General features: G+C 35.2%; 1 protein-coding gene across 32 annotated transcripts in view; it reads right to left on the minus strand.

Moving 5' to 3' along the window:
* Positions 1–21,720, minus strand: part of LOC147365801 (uncharacterized) — an 856,584-nt gene that overhangs the window by 559,269 nt on the left and 275,595 nt on the right. For 4 of the 32 annotated variants that reach the window (XR_015132793.1, XR_015132795.1, XR_015132794.1 and 1 more), the window contains one exon: positions 13,311–16,115. The exons of 21 other annotated variants lie outside the window; for them this stretch is intronic. The gene's annotated coding sequence lies outside the window, so the exon portion shown is untranslated. Of the gene's footprint in view, positions 1–1,174; positions 3,679–7,461; positions 9,020–9,850; positions 11,313–13,310; positions 16,116–19,868; positions 19,977–20,539; positions 20,967–21,720 lie in introns of those variants that run through there. 7 more of the 32 variants (XR_015132774.1, XR_015132775.1, XR_015132776.1 and 4 more) reach the window with 7 other exon arrangements.

The following is a 21,720-nucleotide window of genomic DNA, read 5'->3' on the forward strand; positions in this document are numbered from 1 at the left end:
TTCATATGGAAGACCACAGACCCTGAAACTATACTTTCTAGGTTTAAAGCTCACCTCTTTTACCAGTTGGTGGTTTGGGGCAAGTAACTTAACAATCCTATTGTCTTTCTGTACTTGTAAAAGAGGTGGCAATAAAATCTACCTTTTATTTATATATATATATATATATATATATATATATTTATATATATATATATATATATATCAGGTCTTCCCTATAGCTCAAACAATAAAGAATCTGCCTGCAATGCAGAAGAACTGGGTTCGATTCCTGGGTCGGGAAGATCCTCTGGAGAAGGGAATGGCAACCCATTCCAGTATTCTTGCCTGGAGAATCCCATTGACAGAGGGCCCTGGCGGACCATAGTCCATAGGGTCAGAAAGAGTCGGACATGACTGAGTGACTAACATTAAACACTAAACTATAAATATCAATATAATACATGTTGATATATATGTATACACTTATATAAAAAGATATAGATGTACATTCATATATATATATATATTTATACACATACACACCACATAGTAAGTTCTAATTAAATTCTTGTCATTATAATTACTAGGTTCTTTATGTGTTAGGGAGCTGAAAAGTATGATAGAATATACCTTCAAAACATCTTCTGTCTCTCCATTCAATTTGTACTATCAGACTTCTCTAGTCTTTCATTTTTCTCTATCCTCCCACTCTCCCAAACTATACTTTTGAAGTTAATAAAGGGGCAGGCTCTGAAAACAGTGGTATATCATGCTCATTAAAACATTGACAGTTACCCTCTCACATCCAGGTCACTTAATTTTGATAAAGTAAAAAGCTAAGTATTTTACAGGAGGTCTTAGAGTGAAAAATTTAAGAATTAGAGAGTAAAATTATAGCTTCTTTCAGATTAGCAAATTGTATAAACTGGAAAATTATAAAATTTGTAAATTAAACTTAACATTGTCCATGTATGAAATGTTTTAGAATCTTCCTTGATTAATCATCAGTTTGTTTAGATTTTCATGCTAGAAATGGAAAATGCTCATAGTTTAGTTTCCTAAATTCTAATATCTAAGCATTTGTGCTATTGACATAATACAGCATAATTTTGTTATTAATAATATAGTATTAGTATAGTATAATCTTGATTCATAGCATTATAATGGTGGAATCATAAAACTTAGACCAAAATCTTTTAAACTTATTTCTTTTTATTTAACAATATAGCCATGTGTTAATTAATTCAATTCTGGGAATCCTTTCACAATGTACAAATTTATCAGATCATTGCTTTTTACACTTTAAATATATTACAATTTTGTCAATCATATGTCAATAAAGCTGGAAAAAATATCCTAACTTTTATGAAGAAAGTTTACTTTATTTTTGATTCAAATAGTTACCATATATTTAATAAAAATATTATTTGCATATGTATGTAAAGCACATTGAAAGAACAGTATATAAGTTATTTTAAAAAATTAAGTTTTAAATTATTCTATTCTTTACTCACAATAGGTAGTTTTTTCAGATGACCAAGATAATTGTTTCCAACAAAAGTCCATGCTAGAATAAACACTATCTATATAAAATTCTTTATGAAAACAAATTATCAATCCTTATATAACAGCATACAAGTTGCAAGTTACTTTATAATTAACAATGTTATTTTGAATTTAAGATTTCTACAAGAAAGCACCCTACAAATTCAAGATTTCATTTATCTGTTAATATCCCAATTGTTATGAAATTTTCTGCAATTCAAAATCCAATGATTAAATAGCTCTTCAATAACAGTCTTGTAACACAAGCCAGTGGAATTATGCTTATTATAGAAATAATAGAATTGTATCTAAAATCTTCCCATATTACTTCAGCTTTTCAACTCTTAAGGGAAGTATAAATGATTAGATTCTATTTCCAGCAAAATTCCAATTGGGAATAAGGATGACTTTAAAAAAGAGAATAAACCTGGTTATTACAAAATAGACTCAAATAGAGTTTGAATAATATGCTCTCATGTCCTTTTCTAAGTATAAGAAAAATTTACCATAAAATATATGACCTGTTGGTCACTTAGAAATCCAGTAAAAATATAAACATAAAATATAACTGTGTTTCAGGCAAATTCAACATAGCAGACATCTTGGGAGAATAATATCAAACCTGAATCAAATCCAGAAGGTACAGACATTTTTTAAAGATCAAGATATAACCATATTTCTATGGTTTGATTTTTTTTTCTTTCAGGTTGTTGGATTATCATTCTTTCTGCATCAGCCTTTGAGTATAAAAAGAAGTTCAAAGCTACCTAAAAATTCATGAAAATTTGATGCTGGTGTTTTCCCAATTCCTGTTCTACCTGTAGCCAAAACAACAGACAGCTAATAATATAAGCATTATCTGAAAACCTTATCTCTGTTGTGCTGTTCCAAGCAGTAGATTAAGAAAAACCTTTCCTGTGCACACAAGTATTCAGAGGAGACAAAAAAATAAATCAATGAGAGTGGGCTCTGATTTTGACTACCCACCCAAAACCAATCACCATGAAGTGGAGCCAGGGCCACGTATCCATGGCCAGCTAGACATTGGTCACCATTTTAGAATTATGCAGAAACCAATAGTCAGTCACAGGCAACAGAGCAAATCAACGGTTCTCCAAATTACAGAAATTAGAGTTTGCCCAGTCCCACGTTCAGCCACACCCCTATTTAAAACTCTGTACCTCAGAATTTGCCCAGATACACTTGAAATATGTGTGGTATTTTTAAGTGTGATACAAAAATGAATAGAAACATACTTATACTCTCAAAGTATCAGGTTTAATTTAGATTTTGAGGGCCTATAGTAAAGTAATGTTACAATCAATTAGGATTTTTGCATAGGGACTCTGGTGTTTAAGAATCGGCCTGCCAATGCACGGATCCTGGGCTCAGTCCCTAGTCTGATCCCACATGCCTTGGGGCAACTAAGCCCATAAGCCCCAGCTACTGAAGCCTGTGCTCCAGAGCCCACGTACCACAACAAAGAACAGCCCCCACCTGCCACAACTACAGAAAGCCCATGCAGCAGTGAAGACCCAGTGCAGCCAAAATAATATTGTTAAAAACATTATTTGCATAATGAAGTGGAGAAAAAAAATGAAAGTAAGACAGAAAGTAGGAGAATGAAAGGCAGAAGGAAGAAAGATATAAATTAAGATTTAATTTTATTGGATTACTTGTCTCTATATTTTATCTTTAAAAATGCATCATAATGGCACCATGGCAATCAATTAATTCAGCTAATCAATATGTGGAATTCAGAAAACAATTCTAGAACTAAGAAATAGAATATTGTTGAACTATTTTATTTTTCAATGTCTGTAATATCAGGCATACTGGACCAAAATGTTTTTTCTGGAAGTCTCTCAAGGTGGTTTAGCTGCAGTTTCTTTAGTCAGACTTTTATACTTGCTTATGAGATCAGCCCTGGGATTTCTTTGGAAGGAATGATGCTAAAGCTGAAACTCCAGTACTTTGGCCACCTCATGCGAAGAGTTGACTCACTGGAAAAGACTCTGATGCTGGGAGGGATTGGGGGCAGGAGGAGAAGGGGACGACAGAAGATGAGATGGCTGGATGGCATCACTGACTCGATGGATGTGAGTCTGGGTGAACTCCGGGAGTTGGTGATGGACTGGGAGGCCTGGGGTGCTGCGATTCATGGGGTCACAAAGAGTTGGACACGACTGAGCGACTGAACTGAACTGAACTGATCGCCTCTATTTAAGGTTTTAAGACTATATGTTCTTAGCACAAGAAACTCTCCCCAATAATATATCACCTCAAATGTCTCTCACTTGTACAAATCTACTTTATAATTCTAATGCAAATGTGTGCTAATACTTGGATGCAGCTTGAATCCATTAATTAATTTGTATTTTATGGATGTTGATGGAAACTTAGCAACATTATTGTACCTCTTAGTATAAACATTGCAGCCAAGGAAGCACATCGTCCAATTATCCGTAGAATTATCTTATTAGCTGGCATATGTTTTATTATTGTTGGTACTATGAAGACTGTGCTAAGGCTCATAAAATAACATTTCAATTTTCAATTATTCTTAAAAAAAAAATTCCTGCAGCAAAACATTGCCATCTCTACTGCAGATGAAAAAAGTGCTAAGCAAGTTGTTTCGTGTGATTTAATCATTTATATGACCACAAACTTCATCCACTATTGCTAACAGCCAATTTCTAATTGATAACAGTTTTGGGGTGACAACATGTCATTTTTGTTATGACAATTTTCAAATGGTCATTTCAATGCTTTTCTTAGCATATTTATACTCAGAAGCCAGTGCAGCATCATAGGTGATCTTAATTGATACCCGAGTGAATCACCTCAACAAAGAGGTCTATAATTAAAAGCCACACACTGAAAATGATGAATTCCCTCCTTACCATCTATGCTGCTGCTTCTAGATGAGGGCTGAAATACATATTGTGGCAACAAGCCGGAAACCCTGTGACAGCAGCATACAAGCCATCTATCTCTGTTCCAGCCAACCAATACTTTTAACCAATATTACATCCACTTACAGTGATAAATTAATAATTACTGAAAATGTTTTAGAGTGCAAAGAGAACACAGTAGGTACTTAATGTACGGATGAGACATTTCAGTTAATATTATATGACAATTCTCTTATATCTCAACTTAGTTACCAGCAATAAGTCTGTATTATAAAAGGTGATAGTCTCATGTAAAAAGAACTGTAAAAATAAAACGATTACAAATAAAAACTTCTCTGAATAACATTATATAAATATCATAAGATGAGAACTGCCAAAACTTCCCACAAATAATAAATCACTGATATCTTTAAAATTCCCAGAGAGAAAAAATTTAAATTTCCTGAATCAGATGATAAAGGCAGCAATGTAATTGTCACTGCTGAGCAAGATTCCTCTGGGGAGCACACATGGTCCAGAAGTCTCCTCAATTGAACAATATTTGTTATTTTTTGTAGAGTCACTGTCATACATTACAGGGTATATAAAAATTCAACTGTGAGGTTTTTTTTTTCTTCTTCAAGTTCCAAATTAGATAATATGTATTATTCTCTGCCCTCTTCACAGACTCCTTGTGAAGGAATATATGGTCAAAGTTGCAGAATTTACGGGAAATGAAGACAAAGTGTTTGAAATAAACATCTAATAGGCCCAGCCCATAAAAAAGAAGAGAGAGAAATAAAACTCAATCTTTCTGGATTGAGTTGTCAAGCTGAAGTCCCTGAAAGATACAAAATACTAACTGAAAAAGGCATCCAGGTGGTAGTTCTTTTCAAACGCATATATCTCAGTCTTCGTACTAATTAGAACACTTGAAAATTCACTATAACAATATCTCATATGGCCTGATCATGGTTTTTCTCTCCGAGATGGTTCATTACCTTTCTTCATATTTTACTTTTTTTTTTTTGACCTGCTACTCTTCAAGGACATTTTTCCCCTAAATGATCTTAATGTGAAGAGCTTATTAAGTACAAAATGGAGTGATACGGTCATCATCTTATCAAAGGGGACTGACCATACATTATAAATTGTGTGGTCTTACGAATGCTATTTCTATCCATACAATTCTTATCATCATCCTAAAAAATAACATCCCTCAAAATACGTTTTATCAAATGAATAATGGGGCCATATGGACACCATGTAGGAAAACACAATTAAGAATAATGAATTTTAAGCAGTTTTCATAGTAGATGTCTGAAAACATGATATGTTCACTGATATTTGGCATTGTTTTAGAAAAATGCTTTGCATCATTCTGCTAATGCTTTTTGTCTTAAAGCATCTTGTAGTATCCCCATTAATCTGAACAAACTCAACAAACACAGAGCAAGGCTGTTTTGGCAGAAGGACAAAGGACACTTTCCCCTCAGCTCATAACAAATTGCTTTCATTAAGAACAAATGGTCTTAGAGCATTATTCTACTTGAATCTCTGCCTCGTGACAAGCCCAAAGGGTGGACCCAATGTTCACTGTAAACAGTAACAATGGCTCTCAGCTACTGGAATGTTCTTTTGTAGTTTAAAAACTCCATATTTTGGAAGCATAAGACAGGCCACTTCCAATCATAAATCACCAATTTGTGATAAATTTCAATAGTTGTTGTAGCTTCAGACTTTGTAATTAAGACAATTCTGAATGGAATTCACTAAGTGGCAGAATTTTTTTGGATATTTTTAATGTTTATCAGAGATAATGCTTTTATAAAGTTGCATTAAGAAATGAATATTTTATAGATATCTTATAGGAAGCACCTATTTCAAAGTTTTTCTACATTTTCAGGATCTTGATGTTTAAAGAATTATTTGTTTCAAATATCTTTTAAGGAATTTTTGCAAAACTTAAAATATCTCACATCAAAAATAAAAATTATCAGCTCAAGTGCAAAATAATATAAAAGGGAACTGTAACATAATATAAAAATAATATTCTGTGTTCACAATTTTAGCTGATTTTTTTTTGAATCATTGAATTTTTTTCTCCAATCAGTGAATCTTATAGACAACAATTTATAGATATTTCATAACGTGACCTTTAACTTCTATTTTTAAGCATGCTTGATTTTGAAATAATTTAAAATCAGTATTTAATACATGAAAAATAGGTTTCAAGTATGCACATCAACTCTTTATAAGGCTATTCTATTATTTCAATTGACATACTACATCTTTACTATGCATTTATAAATTTTAGGTTTCAGCATACTATAACTCAGCAGTTTAAACTGAATCAGATTTCCAGACACAAGAGATATCTTTAAAAGGAAGATTAAAAATCAGCTAAGTGAGAATACTTCAAAAGCTCACTGGCCTTGCCCTGAGCAAGAAGCTGAGGAGAGAGGAGGGGTCATAAGAAGTACATTTTGTGTTTGAATAAGGAATTGATTTGGGGAAGAACTCCAGGCTAGCTGAGACAGAAGATCATAATTTTCAACTCTTGCAACACCATGTCAATAAAAGAACATTAGAGATCTATCCTCTAAAGAAGCAGTCTATCTTTTGGTTTCATCATCACCATCAAAAAGCATTTTTGTTTTTCACCCCGTGGTTTCTCCACAGGAAGCAGTATGGATTGCCTTGAGTATGGGAAGCAACCACATAAGAGTCACTATTATTTAATAAATCCTTACATCATAAGTAAGGATGGTTGCAAAGAGTATCTTTACATTGTCAGTCTTTGCAGCCTCAAACACATATGCCAAGAGGAAACAAACAGATTCGTAATTAAACCCATTTTTGAATCAAATAAGATCAAAACAAACTTAAGTGACTCTATTAAAACATTATAGATAAACTTATATCCTTCACTTGTATTTCTGAAATGTGTGATCACTTTTTGCATTATATAATTTACTGACTTCAGTCCTATAATTATTTTAGGAGTGCCTAGTATGTGGAATCATGGAGATACAGAAAACAAAGTCCCAACTGAAAAAAGAGGCATAATTTCTATTTAATGGTCGACACTTTACAAAGTTATACTGTTGAAAGAAAAAAATATGCTGTAGAATATTGACTCCATTAAAAGAATAATATGTTAATAATTTTTTTTTTATAAAAGCCCAAAGTCTTGAATTTGAGAAACTTTCAGCTGGGGTACATCATAAATTCAATGATGGCAATATTGTTGAACTTTATCTGTAGCCTAATTCTCTCTGACATTTGAAATAACTAGGGGAGAGAAAAAGAAGCTCAAACTATCAGTAGAGAAGAGAGAAAAAATCTTTGTTATTTGACAGACCTGAGTGGTTTTGATTTGAAAAAGTATGGACCTCATTGTCCAGAAGGTATATATCCCTCCCGGAGCTCTAATTCCTGCTGTAGACTTTGACAGCTCAACCTCCAAGCTGGCTTTGTCCTTGGAATCAGGGACCATAATCTGGGAAAGAAGGTTTTTCCTCCAAAGTTTGTTTAAATGACATTTTCCAATTCTTCTCGGCTCTGATTGATCATCACTGATTCTGAGCTCTGCCCTACATCTTTTCTGATTCTAGTTGATCCTATACTTAACCTTGGAAGTGCTCCATTATCACCTTCTACCTGTTTTGTTTTTTTAAAAACGGGGTCAAAAGGTGTTCAGCCTAAAGTAGGTACTTTCTCTTGCTTCTTTCTCCATCTGTCAAAATATTCACAATGGAATAGACCATTACATCACATTTTATCAGAATCTACCAACCAGTGCACTAACCAATGTCATCATGTACTTCAAAATAGTAATTACAAGCAAAGTTGCTAGATGTGACATAGAAAAAGTTTCAGAAGTCAAAGAAATCTGTGAATAAATAAGTGAAATAAACTAACTCAGGGTTCTTTAATACGCTAATAAGCACATGAATTTCCAAGGGGAGGTGTGCTGAAGCTTATCTGACACGTGTAAACCTGTTTGATCAAAGCACTCCCACTTTTTATTTGCAGAACCCTTCCAAAGCCTTATACAGAACTCATCTTGGAGAAGTTCTTTTCCTGAGATAAATGAAATAACATAGGCTGAAAGTCCTCATCTAAATGTTCAAGTTATTTGGATAAATAAGCTATCAAACTTTAATTTTTATATGAACAGCTTTTAAAAAATAAAATTCTTGAATACTTGATTGATCAAATGTAATTATTCTATATTCTCATTTAAAGTTTTTCATAATAAAAAAACCAAGTTTCCACGCTCTTAACTCAAATAATCACAACACTGTCATATCTAATTACTATCAGGTCTAGAATGACAAGAACCTAAAGTAATTATGTGACACAACCTTTTATAAATCAGTGTAAGTAGGCTGTGTATGCATGAGTGCTAAGTCTCTTCAGTCGTGTCGAGCTCTATGTGACCCCATGGACAGATTCCTCTGTCCATGGGATTCTTCAGGCAAGAATACTGGAGTTGCCGTGTCCTTCTCCACAGGATCTTCCTGACCCAGGAATCAAACCCGCATATCTTGTGTCCCCTGCACTCGCAGATGGATTCTTTACTGCTATACCACCTGGGAATCCAATACATACATACACATATAAATAAATATATATACACACACACATATATCTCCAAAAATATAGAGAGAGATATACAATGTATATGTATATATATAGATAATATTATGCTTTATATAATATATATTACTTTCAGGCCCAAGTTGCAATGTCTAGTAATAGTTAATACTAGACTGTAAATTCACTGAACTCAAAACCACATTTTTCTTTTTCACTTTTGTTTCCTCTATAGCACTTATACAGTGTCATTTATAGAGTAGGTAGTCAACATAATAAATGATATATAAAAATACACAGATAAGTCTCACAGTGAGAGAAGAAAGGAACAGAAGCAGGAGGGAGGAAAATAAAGGTCACACAATGAGTGTAGTTAATCATTTCCTAAGTATTTATTGGATATCTTCAGTTTCCAGATTGTATGCTAAACACTAGCCAAAATATAAACAATGGCCTGAACTTAGAAATACCTAGCCTAGTAAGAGAGAAAGGTATTTTAATAAATAATACCTTAATGATGTTATAGACTATAAGAGAGGTATGTAAAAAAATCAATACAATGAGAATAAGGACAGAACAGTAACTCCTGGGCAGGGAAGGAGGCCTTGGAAGCAATTACTATCTGGATTGGAACGTGGAGGGATTGGGTTTTATTAAATGGGGAAGAGAAGGGGAGAAGTCCAAGAGAGAAAATGTCCTGAAAAGGTACACTGTACTCAGAAAACAGCATATTCAAGATAGTACTATCAAACAGATGATGGGGTTGAGAGTGAGATGGGGAAGAAGACATGTCTCGATGTTATGCTACAAACTTGGACACTCATAGATTCGTATTTCCCATGTTTATTTAATCAAAAGCATTTTCTGAGTATTGATGAAACTTCAATAATGACTCATGACATGGATAAAGAACAAAAACCTTTATCAAAGACTAATTCATTGCAGCAGGAAATTATCAATAAAGGTCAAAATAATACCATAAATACATTTGAATTTGTGGGATAATAATACATAAATAATTTACTCCAGCTTAATCCAATAGACATTGTACAGCTTCCAGGAAAGTTGACAAATGATGCCTATTTGTTAGCAGCAGTGCATAATGTGATCACATTTGTGACTTCCTGGAATTCTTTGTCATGGCACAAAAGTTTAAGACAACGATTAAACTTCTTTACATTGTAATTCAAAGTACATTATTAAAGGAAAGCTCTTGTCATCTATTTTCTTTTCTCTCCATAAAACAGTTTGGGAATCATCACAGTAGACATTGGAGAAAGAAATGAAAAGTAAAGAGGTTCCCTTGGCAAGGAGATACACTCTGTATGCTCCGAATAACTCAGTTAAAAAGAAGCAACGTCCAGAAAACTCCTTAAAAAGTAATGTTACTAATAAGAATTTCAAGTACCATAGGAAGACAAAAAAGGGTCTTTTTTATTAGAAAAGTCCTATGATGCCAAAAATGTCACTATCTACCTGTTCACGGGAGGGTAGATCCTTGCAAACAAGTTATTTGGGAAAGAAGGCCAATTAAATTTTGAATTATTGCCAATTAAGAAGAAAAACTTTCTGAAGATAAAACATAGACAAGACTAAATTATCTTTGAAAGCAGATGGAAAATGGCCAATTTAAATTAATTGCTATGTTTTTAACTTAGAGTTATTATTCTCTAGATTTTCTACTGTTATCACTGCTACTTATCATGTTGATAACAATACCAAAAAAATAGTAAATGTTATGTAGCAAAATACACCTAGAATAGAATCTCAGATATGTCACAAATCAATTGGACTGTCCTTGAGTTATTTTCTTGGTCACTCTGAGACTTAGTTTCTTGTGGTTTTTAATTTTCAGAATGAAGAAATATTCATTTAATTGTGCTTTTGCAAAAATTAAAAAAAAATGATACTGTTATTAGCATTAAGCCTGATATATACTGTCAAGTTTTGAATCCCCACAGACACAGGCCCTTAGACAAGAATCAGAACTTAAGCATTTTCTTTGGGAAGTGATTCCAGGAAACACTTATAGATACACGCAGCAGTGAGAAAAATCAGGGAGTAGTCAATAAAGTGCATTATCTAGTCTGCTACCCTTGGGGCTACTACTGCTCAAACCTGTGAGATAGTGTTAAAAGCTCCTCAATGATGTCCCAGACAAGGGATAAGAGAAATGAGAAGGTCAGTCCACTGAATCCCCATCTACTGTTGGAGAATGGCTGGTTTCCCACAGCCTAGGAGCAGGAAGCAGATGTACGAGCTCAGTTCGAGTATCACCAGCTTCTGAAGCTAAAAGTTAAAACCCACAGTCATTAATCTGAGTCAGCCATTTTCTTTCTACTTGCCTTTAGCAAGTGGAGAACATGGCACAGCACTGAGAGCATCTACCTGTGCTAAAATACTGATACTGTGGGTAGGCAGTAGGCTGTTATTCAGACTTGCATTCCCAGTACATATATGCGACCCCATGGACTGTAGCCTACCAGGCTCCTTGGTCCATGGAATTTTCCAGGCAAGAGTACTGGAGTGGGTTGCCATTTCCTTCTCCATGTCATGATAGGTACTGTACAAATGAATGAATGAACACATGGATGAATGAGAGAATGAATTAATGAATGAAAGCAATTTAGTTTTGGAACAAATATAACTTTTTCCCAGAACCTTGTTTATCCCTCAGAGGTATTGGATATAAACTGTGAATATTTTATGGAATTATAAACAGGTTCTGAGAAAAACTCAAATCTAAAAGGATTGAGATTATTTATTTTGTTATTAGACACATGTTCTCATACTATTTATATGAGGAAATCCAGAACAATTCATCAACACACCAGAGAAACGGAACTTAAAATGAGTTGCTCACCTCATACTAGGTCACATTTAGGTTCTCAAGTAGCTGATAGAATAAGGATAATCCATTCACATTAACCTAACCTTGTCTTGTTTATTATTACAGTAGACCCAGAAACCAGTTAACAAAATCTTTCCTTGTATAAAATAAGAAAGAAGGCACAACTTTGAGCTGCTGATTCTGCAACACTGCTAGTCATTTTTTTATGATGCTTCTGTGCTCAAACTATTTTCACAAAAACTGCCTGAATTTTTATACATTCTAACAAGGTTGTAGTACCAAAAATTGTCTCTCTTTTAAATGCTGATATCATTGGGAGGAATAAAGAGCTTATAAGTCACTCACAAGTTAGCAGGAATTCATTCAAATAATAATAATAAATATCATTATTGGGCTCTTTATAGTTGTCATCACTGGTTAAGCTCATTTATCTTAGTATTTTATTTACTCTTCACAAGAACCTACTGAGCTACTATTAGTATTAGTCTTATTTTGCCTGTGGGAAAATTAAGCTTTAGAGTTTTAAGTTACTTTTGGGGCTCACACAGCCAAAAAGTAGAAGAGCTATGTTTCAAAGCATGTTACCTCTTTCCAAAGGATCTCTGTTCCCCCAAAATGTAAAGGATGTGGCCATTTTCAACATTGATTTATTTGGTCACGTACTGGTTAAATAGTTTCTCTGGTTTGTCCAGGATACTACCTAACTTTTACAGCATTCTTTCTAAAAGAAAATACGTTCAGTCAAACAACTGACTTCTCACTCCCAAATCAGAGAAGGCAATGGCACCCCACTCCAGTATTCTTGCCTGGAAAATCCCATGGATGGAGGAGCCTGGTAGGCTGCAGTCCATGGGGTCCCTAAGAGTTGGACACGGCTGAGCAACTTCACTTTCACTTTCCACTTTCATGCATTGGAGAAGGAAATGGCAACCCACTCCAGTGTTCTTGCCTGAAGAATCCCAGGGATGGAGGAGCCTGGTGGGCTGCCGTCTATGGGGTCGCACAGAGTCGGACACGACTGAAGTGACTTAGCAGCAGCAGTACCCCCAAATGCCTGGCACACATCCCACTTATAAGCCAAAGACTGTCACACACTGCCATGGCAACCACGGGAATGGAAACAGACTATAAGGATTTCACACCCGTCTTACTCTCCCCACCTCTGCACTCCTTGTTCTGCCTCTGATCTCTAGTCTCAAGGGAGTCCGCTCTCATCTTCACCATTCAAGAATACCAGCTTCTCAAATGCAAACAATATAACTTGTTTTAAAGGCAAATTATTCTCATAAATTGCCCGAGTATGCTTTCAACTTGAAAAGCCAAGTTTTATTCAAAAATGCTCATCCATTATGACTTACCATAACAAAGGAGTTTTGCTTCCAAAGCTAGTTAAAAAAAAAAAACAAAAAAAAAACCTCTGTTTATTATAGTGGCGCTTTAGTGCTAATTTTGAACTTTTATTACATTTTACTTGATCATGTGGAAGAAACTTATAAGACCTAATGATAAAATGAGTTCAGTTTATTTTTAAGAGAAAGCATTCTAATTTCCTTTCTCTAACAGTTACCTACTCAGTACACAGAATAGAAATGCATGATCTTACATTGATGCTTCCCAAACATAATCTCAAAATGACTACTCAAGGAACACTGCAAATTTTTAATCTTTAGTATGCATTTTCTCATCAGGCATCCAAACTCAAAGAGATTAGCTTTTCCTCAAATGAGGCCTCTGTACACTCTGGTAGGACCTTCCTGCTACACACACTTACTTCAAGTCCACAGCATCCTTTCCATCATCCCTGACTGGGGTCTCCATTCTCTGTCAGGTACCATTTTATCTACTTGTTGCAAACCACATGTGAGAATCTCTGATCACCATGCCAAATCCTCACTGCAATCCCCAAAAGAATGCATGGCTAGAAATATCTTATCTTCGTTTCATCTCCAGACCTCCTGATTCACAATTCTGAATGCATGCCCATGAGCATAATATAGAATAGGCCTAACACGTCTCAAAAAGGCCTCTTTCATCTTAAATATTTTATATATACTACTTTTTAAGAAAAGAGAAATTTTTAAACATATGTATATTAATTTTGAAATACTACTTTCAAAAGTTATGCTACTTTTCTTGTACTGTTGCACTGAAATAAATCTGCAGAAACAATATTTGGGATACTGTGTGTGATTAGGCTGTGTAGGGTTTTATCACTATATTTTAAAGAAAAGGCTTTAGAATAAATGTAAACTAAGGCAGAAAGACTGATTATGACAAAGTAGATAAACTTTACCACTTTGGTAGATTTTCTGTTTAACCATTTAAATATGTGTAATAGGTTAAAGTTGTAAAAACTATGAAAATAAAAAAATGCATGATTATCTTCTACTAATACAACACTCTGCTGCTGTGTTGCCAGAAAGCTATCCCTATTTGCAGCTGCACTTGTTAAAAATAGAAAAGGCTAGACCTCCTCCAGGTAGTGAGGTGAGTCAGAACCTCTGGGAGCACTTCTCAGGAATCTGCATTTTACAAGCACTGCAGCTGATTATTATGCACAGTAAGTTTAGCTATCACTCCTTCCAGACTTCTCTTTTTCATAGCTACCAGGGAATAGCTTGCAAGACTAATTGCCATCTCTACTTAATTGCCATTGCTTGCCAGACTCACCCTAAGGTGTTTGTCAATGTTCTGGTCTTTCTGACCAGAACCACTCCACTACTCCCTGTGTCTTACCATTGACTTATCTCATACATGAGGCCACTCAACTTAAGGGGAAGCACTGGCTGGCTTGGTTCCCCCTTCCTCTGCTCAGTGACCTCAACTTACTCAAAAGCTGGCATGAAGCAGTGGGTAAGAGTTAAGCCTATAGCAGCAGACTCGCTGGCTTCAAAATCCTGCCTCCACTGACCAACTGTGTGGCTTTGGACAAGTTTTACTACCTCTTTTGTTTCTTTTCTATAAAATACAAGTAGAATCTACCTCTCAGCGTTGTGCTAAGGGTTTAATGAGTTAACATATGCAAAGCACTTAGTACAGCATCTGACACACAGGAAACCCTGGGAAAATATGAGCCAGCATCATGATCTTATCCCAGTCCTCCTAAAGACCACGACTTAACCGAAAAGAACATGTGTTTATAGAAACAAATTAGAGGAAACTATGACCCAAGCTATAGGACTCTGGGGGTGCTTCTCAAATTATGCCCCATAGGCAAAGACTCTTATGCTTATAAAGAAGGGTAACTGTGCTAGAGTTTCTACCTTTGAGCAAGGAATTTGCAGTGGCATGACAAAGTAAGCTGGCACAGAACCAGAATTTTAGTATCTGGAATTGTACTTGTATAATTGTGTAAATGAAACAAGATGTCTCAATGAGTGTAATAAGGGAGAATAAGAAGTTGACAATTTCAGCCCCAGGAAGAGCTACGTGTATGTGCACGTCCGTGTATGTTTAACCTTCCTTTTTTCTATCTGGCCTCACTGCAGCCACAACCATCCAGGACACGGAATTCCTGCCTCCCTCAAACAGTCTTGCTCTTAGTAGTTACATCTGTGTTTCCTAATTTAACAGTTAATTAAGTGAATTTATAAATCTTTTGTTAGAATCCAGAAGAATTTCCAGCTGTTCATATCACATTCTAGTTCTGCATATGGTAGGTGTGATTTGAATTCCTGGAATCACTGGGTTCTGTTGGCAATTTATTCTTGGATTTGATTGGATACTTTTACCTCCAAAGCAATGATCTTTGTTATTCTTAATGCTATGAATACAGTACAACCTTACTAGGGATTCAATATGTCTGCTTCTCAGTACAGTACAGGAACCTAATCACTTAGTTTGCCCACACTTAATCCTATTTTTGGGAGAAGGAAATGGCACCCCACTCCAGTACTGTTGCCTGGAAAATCCCATGGATGGAGGAGCCTGGTAGGCTGCAGTCCATGGGGTCGCTAAGAGTCAGACACGACTGAGCGACTTCACTTTCACTTTCCATTTTCATGCATCGGAGAAGGAAATGGCAACCCACTCCAGTGTTCTTGCCTTGAGAATCCCATGGACGGAGAAGCCTGGTAGGCTGCAGTCCACGGGGTCGCACAGAGTCAGACACGACTGAAGTGACTTAGCAGCAGCAGAAGCAGCAATCCTATTTTTGCTTCATAGAAGATCCTCAATATTAGTTGTGTAATGGTTCAGTGAACGAGTACAATACATGACAAAGCTTAAAGCAGAAAGAACATCTTAAAAATAAAGAGAAAGATAACCAAAGTTACACATAAAACTGATGAACTTACGATTTTCATATTGGATACACTGAGGAGTATTTATTTCCCCCATTTTAGTCATAAATGCTAAGCCACTTAAGAATGCACATTCCACAAAAAGGTCTTGAAACCTGAGAGTGTTTTAGGGAAATAGAAACATGCATAATCAAAATTATAATTCATTATGGAGACCCAGGTTTGATCCCTGGGCCAGGAAGATCCCTTGGAGAAGGAAATGGCAACCCACTCCAGTATTCTTGTCAGTGAAATCCCAGGGACAAAGGAGCCTGGCAGGCTACAGTCCATGGGGTTGCAAAAGAGTCAGATACAACTTGGCAACTCAAACAAAACAATGGTGAGTGTAAAAATTATAATGCATGTTAAAAAAAAATAACTAACCTCATTCAATATAAAAAAATCAATATAAAAAAATCTAGACACCTTAGTGGATGATTTGATGCTAAAGTGAAATTTTAAGAGAGGAGAAGATTACTATTTTTGGATAAGACTGCTGGGTCATAGAAGCTCAATGTTCTTGTTGCAACATTTAGATAAAATCTGGGAAATTACAAAAGCATAGTTTTAATGATTGGAGAGTGATGGAAACAATAAGGACTACTTGAATTGGGGTTCTGCCTTCATAGGACAGAATAAAATCTTCTGTAGCCTTTCAGCGCAGAGGAGATAGAGACCTAACATGTTCTTAATGGCCCGAGGAGGGTCATGCACAACGAACAAGGTCAAACCAGAGACAGACTGAGTCTTTCTGCAACCTAGCTCTGACTGAACTCAATACCTCATCTTTCTGCAACCTAGCTCTGACTGAACTCAATACCTCATTTGATTGGAGTTATCACCCCCTCTTTCTTTATGCCTGACTAAAATAAAGGGGGGGAGTACTGCTTTTACATGATATTTTTTAAACTATGCTTAGAACATAATAGAAAAACTAATAGAAGCATGAAGCAATGAGAAATGTGATTAAAAGAGTAAAACAAAAAAATAGTACAGTGGAAGCATATCTATAAATAATCAAAATATCAGGTTTAATATATAGGTATTTTAAAATAACAATATATAATATGTTAAAGAAAACAGAGTAAGAGCTGAACAAAATGAATAAAAACACAGAGAATTTCGGTAAAGAATTGGGATCTATAATGACTCAAATATATATTCCAGAACTAAAAATAAAATGTCTTAAGTTAGAATTCATTACTGGGAATTAAGAACATAAGAGAAGACAGGACACAGAGATCAACAGAAAGAATATAATTTGAAACAACAACAAAAAAAATAGAATATTATAAAAAATACAAGTGGAACACAGTCAAAAGGCAAGTGTATATATATAATTGGAGCTTTAAAAGTAGAGGAAAGAGAATAGGGCAGAAGGAATATTTGCAGACATAACTGGTGAGAATTTTCCAAGACTATAAAAGGCTCCAATCCTTACTGTCAAAAGCTCTACAACACTCGAGAAAGGAAAGTATAAAGAAAACATGCATAGGTAGAGGATAATTAAGTGCTTTAAAAAAAATAAAAGACTGAAAAATAATCTTAAAAACTGCAAAGGGAAAACAAGATATTTTAAAGGAGCAAGAGTAAAAAAGACAGCTGACTTCCCAGTATAAATGGTCAATTAGAAGGTAGTGAAATCACATCTTTAAAATGCGAAAAAGAAAAAAAAAGCATGTGAACATAGAATTCTATGCTCAAAAAAATATCCTATAAAAATAGAGACAAAATAAGAGGTTATCAGACAAAAGGTTATCTTGCCTTCCAAGAAATACTAAAGAGAGATTTTAGGCAGAGGCAATTATCCTACAAGGGAGCATGACATTTCAGAAAGCTATTATTAGTAAAAGTAAATAAGTAGGTAAGTATTCTAAAAATCAAAATGCATAAGTATGACTTAAAGTGAATTTTAAAATTACTAGAATAAATAGACTGAGAAATTCATAAGTAATCCAAAAGAAAAAATAACAGAGGAATAAAAGAATAAATAATAGAAATAACATTTTAAAAAATAAAAATCAACAAAATGGTAGATACAAGCCAAAGTATTCTAAATATTAATGGACTCAAGACTCCAATTTAAAGACAAAAATTTCAGGCTGAATTTTTAAATGTCAGATACATACTGTTTATAAGAGATGAGATCTAAATATTAGGTACACAGAAAATTTTAAAGAAAAGAATGGGAAAAGAAAGCTATTTTATTAATATACGATAGAGTAAAGACAAGGCAAGTATAACTAGAAATTAAGAGTGGCATTTTGTAATAAGAGAGTCAATTCAATAAAATATAACAATTCTAGAAAATTACCCCAAATGTACACTTTAACAATTAAGAGTGCTTATTGATCTTTTGAGATCAACGTATCTGGTGGCTAAAGAAACTGATGAGGATGCTGAGAATTTAGAGATGAATGAAGATGAATAGGGACAGGGAATGTAGATTATGCTTTCAGTGTTTGGATGAGAAGGGAAACAAAAAAATAATTCAGGAGCTACCACAAAGTAAAAGTCTCATATGTAAGTTAAACTTACAACATGAAAGACCGAGTTGTTTTGGAAAAAAAAAACACTTCTATTGAACAGCACACTGTTCATTTGTGTTGCTCTGGGTGTCAGACTAGGTTTGTGTCAGCAAAGCATCGATGAAAGTCCTGTCTTTTCCACTTACACTTGAGATGATCCTGGACAACTCATTTATCCTCCTCCTTTTGTAAAATGAAATGTTAGTACTAACCTTATACAGTCATTGTGAGACATAAAAATAATTTTTACAAGAAAAGTGATTTAAAAATGAAGCATGTGAAATAAATGCTACTTATAAATTTTTTTAAAAAGACACAGTAAAGATCAACTTAGAAATTCTACTTCCTTTGGAACTTAAGAAAACTAAATTTTGCATATACTCTTAAGTAGAGTGAAAGGTGCTCAACTGTGTCAGACTCTTTGTGATCCCGTGGACTATACAGTCAATGGAATTCTCCAGGCCAAAATACTGGAGTGGATAGCCTTTCCCTTCTCCAGGGGATCGTCCCAACCCAAGGATATACTCTTAGGACAATATCTATATTTTCTAACTGTCTGAGTTCTTTGTCTATAAAATATAACCACTTGGTGATGAAGTATTTCCAAGAATCCCAGATGCCCAACTTTGTGTATTCTTCGGTGTGCCTGGGACCCTACAGTGCTTCACCATGCAAATGCTATCTCTAGTCATTGTGATTTGCTTGTCATTTAGAGCCATTCTAGTCTGCAAATCCTATGAGCTCTGATAAGGGAGTTCTTGAGCTTGCACAGTAAGATAACCAAACAAAACAGTGTTTGTAGAAATAGATTCCCATAACACTACCTTGTCACAGAACGTAACAGGAAATATCCCAACTATATTTCAGTAGATAACAATAGCCACATAAGCACTGCATGCAGTAGGGAAGTTGCTAGGCAGATAACAGGACCAAGGATAGAAAAAAGCTAACATTTCTAGCATATAAAATATTAAGCTCTCTATGGCATCTTCCTGACATTTTCAGCAAACGCAAAGAAACTTGATGAGGAGGAAACAGCATTGACTTATAAATTAAAAAACAAGGAACCGTTCTGGCTGATGGGAAAGCCATTTCTCCTCTATGTTCTTATCTTAGCTGAGAAAATGCCTGATGTGGTTAATGATGCCAGTGGTGGTCACATCATATCCTCAGAAAATGGTTATACTCAATTTAAGTTGGCTGCTCCAATTCCTCATCATCCCTTGCTGTTTAATTTATGTAAGAGCCCAGACACTTCTGCTGGACAAGCATCCTTCTCTATCCAAATGTGGTCCTAAATGCAAAGGAAAAACAGAGTTCACTAAGATATAAGCACATCAGCAGGCAAGATGCTGAGCACACTGATCTAAAATTCAGAGGGGTAAAAGCCCTAAAAAATACCCTTTGTGTGATATGTTTAGGAAAGCCACATAAGCTTTTTTCAGCTCAATAATCCTTGCTCTAATTTTTAAACTCATCTTATAGGTTCACAGATGGTAGTTTTGTGTTGTGTCAGGGCTTCCCCAGTGGCTTAGTGGTAAAGAATCTGCCTGCAATGCAGGAGACACAGAAGATGCAGGATTGATCTCTGGGTCAGGAAGATCCTCATGAGGAGGGCATGGCAACCCACTCCAGTATCTTGCCTGGAAAATCCCATGGACACAGGAGCCTGGTGGGCTACAGTCCACGGGCGACTTAGCATGCACATCTTATCTAAGCTGAAACTACATTGCCCAGAATTTTCTTCCTGAGCAATTTGGGTCAAGGTCAATCATAAGAAAATGTGTGTGTGATGTAGGAGGCAGTTGTGAATAAGTAGCCATTGTGCTCTAAGGAATAACAGGGGTGATAACTCACTTGGCAGATTTCAATGTGTCCTTTCTTTAATGCTCCATGTACATTTCTCCTTTCCGACATGTGCCCTTACCAAATACCCCAAGCAACAAATTTGCTTCCTAAGAACTGAGAGAGGCAATGGTCATGAAGAGTCAAAAACCTTCAAGGCTTCCCCAGTGGCTCAGCGATAAAGAATCTGCCTGCCAATGCAGAAGATGGATTCAATCCCTGGGCCAGAAAGATCCCACATGCTGCAGAGCAACATGCGCCAGAACTATTGAAACTGTGCTCTAGAGCCAGAGGGCCGCAACTACTGAGACCATGTGCCACAAGGACAAAAGCCTGTGTTCCACAACGAGAGGCTGATGCAGTGAGTAATCTGCACACTGCAGCTAGAGTAGCTCCTGCTTGCCTCAACTAGAGAAAAGTCCATGCAGCAATGACGACCCTGTTATAAACAAATAAATAAAAATTATTTTAAAAAGATTATTGACATTAAAGGAAAAAAAAGAAAAAACCTTCATAGCCTTCTACACTACTTTAGGACCCAGAAGCAACTCTCTGCAAGCTCTAAACCATCCATCGACACTCGGATTAATTAAGGACTTTTCTCTAAATCTTTTCAGATCTTTACTTCCTAGCTCCTCTGACAATAGTGTGAGATTGGTTTTGTACAAAAAATTTCTTATTCCATAATATTCATAGTGATTCTGCATCTATGACTGAACCTCAAGTGATAAAATGAAATGGTGGTCAGTAAAGGCAAACTGGTTTTGATTTTGCTTTAACTGTAAAAATTAATCCTGTGAGTCTATGCAGACAAAAAACAATAAGAAATTTTAAAGTATCTTTAACACAAATGTGTTGGAAAGGGCTGACCCTATTGGCAACCCTGTGCAAGAGTATAAATGGAAGTCCCCATACTGTACTAATAAGTGTATAATTGATTATAGGTTAAGCCAAAACTTCCAATTATGTCTTACCTTGAGAAGTTAAAAATTCAAAAATAATTGAGTATGCACAAAGTTATGGTTTTGCGTGTCTTAAATATCAAATTTGACCCTTTTTTTTAGTCTTTCTAGTTATTAGACCAGTTCTTATTCATTTCAATTTGCAGAAACTCTGCATAGGCAGCAGTTACTAAAATTGTCAATAAAATGCTTAAAGCAATAGTTACCTTCAGAAATAAATACTGAGTTTGA

Source organism: Bos grunniens, chromosome 9 (assembly GCF_055505025.1).
Source record: "Bos grunniens cultivar Pamir isolate PY7600 chromosome 9, Bosgru_T2T1.0, whole genome shotgun sequence".
Lineage (NCBI taxonomy): Eukaryota > Metazoa > Chordata > Mammalia > Artiodactyla > Bovidae > Bos > Bos grunniens.